Raw genomic sequence first — 1,567 nt, 5'->3', positions numbered from 1 at the left:
CTCATTTCACCTCTTGAAAAAACACCCACAAAAACCCACACGCATGCACATGTGTTCATGCACATACACACGCTATTTTATGTGATTCAAACAACTAACACAAATTTAATTTCATTAGAAGCACCTCTAATAGCCAAATTTAATGAGGGTAGTGCTTCTCACTAGCCACCCCCGTTGAATTGGGCTTTGTCTAACTGAATTAATTTACAGAGCACTCCAGCCATACTGCTTATTACACTGGTATTTCTAAGCCCCCTCCTTCCCTCCTGAGCCCTTGACTTTAATTGCCTTGAACTCAGTTCAAAAGCCAAGCACCGTGCTCCCTTTATTCCATCTGGCTTGCCAAGCCACGGGGCCCAGTGGGGTTGTATGAGGGCTGGGAGAAGCCGTCATTAGGCGGATTAGTCTTAGAGAAAGGCTCGTCGTGAGCACATGACTCAAAGCACACAATAAAGGAGATAAAGTTTCTGGCTTTGTTTCAGGAGGGCAAAATCATCTTCTTTATCTGGGCTCATGTGCTCCAGCCAAGCTTGTGACCTCAGACTTCCGGGGAGTCAATAGACACAGTGAGTTCCTCGTCAAAGACCCTTTGCAGACATGTGTGTGTGCTAACTACGATGCACTCATGACTGCTCACTGATGTGCGTGCGAGACAGGGCACAACGGGAGGCCATACAACCTCCAACATAAAGAAGCACTTATTTAGGGATGGCACACAAGGAACTGCTTTGTTTCACAATCAGAAATCCTGTCTTCACCAAAGAATAACTGACTCTTCTCCCATTCAGTGTAGCCATGAAGCAGATTTTTCTAATTACACAAAAGAGCACGCCACCAGAACTTCACAACGGTCCTTATCTGATTACTAGGGAGATGATGGGACCGTTTAGAGTAAGAGCTTGTTAGTGAATCTTCTGATTTTGATCGAAGTTGGGCATTATCATGCCTCAGTCTGGAAAGCAATGTCTCCCCCGGGCTTTAGGGGGCAGCAGCGTGCAGATCCGCTGGCCCAAGCGTCCCTTTTTTTTAGCATGGTGGGAACAGCATTGTCTTACTATGGTGGGTCTATACACATCACTGATCTGAATCTATTTCCCCCAAGGTCTAAGGATACACTGTACATAGACATAAAGATAGCTAATGTTGGGCCTAGTCTCCGTGCTGCAGGTGATAGGGTACCATTGCATGAGGTGGAGTCACAGGAATGACTAGGTTTGGATCGCAGGCCAACTGAACAGGCTGGGTATGGTGGCCCGTACCTGTGATCCTGGCTAACAGGAAGCTGCAATAGAAAATTGCAATGGTGAGACGCTGTCAAAACAACCCCTTCTTTCTCCTGTGTGCTCTCTCTTTCTCTCTCTCTTTTTTTAGAGTAAGAGATTTTTGCTATAGGGTGCATACACTCACCAGAGAGACCAATAGTGAGAAATCACCCCCCTGGGAGGGTGGCCATGTTGTAAACCCTGCTCCTCCATTCTCCTCTCGGGATTTTGGGCACACATGCACATGTGCCTGGTGTGAGTTTTAAGCTGCTAGATCCGGGACTCAAAATGCAGTCAAATGCTTG

The sequence above is a fragment of the Tupaia chinensis genome, unplaced genomic scaffold (genome assembly GCF_000334495.1).
Source record: "Tupaia chinensis unplaced genomic scaffold, TupChi_1.0 Scaffold000503_1, whole genome shotgun sequence".
NCBI classification, from domain to species: domain Eukaryota; kingdom Metazoa; phylum Chordata; class Mammalia; order Scandentia; family Tupaiidae; genus Tupaia; species Tupaia belangeri.
The sequence above is the reverse complement of the archived record's forward strand: the minus strand, read 5'-3'. Positions refer to the sequence as shown.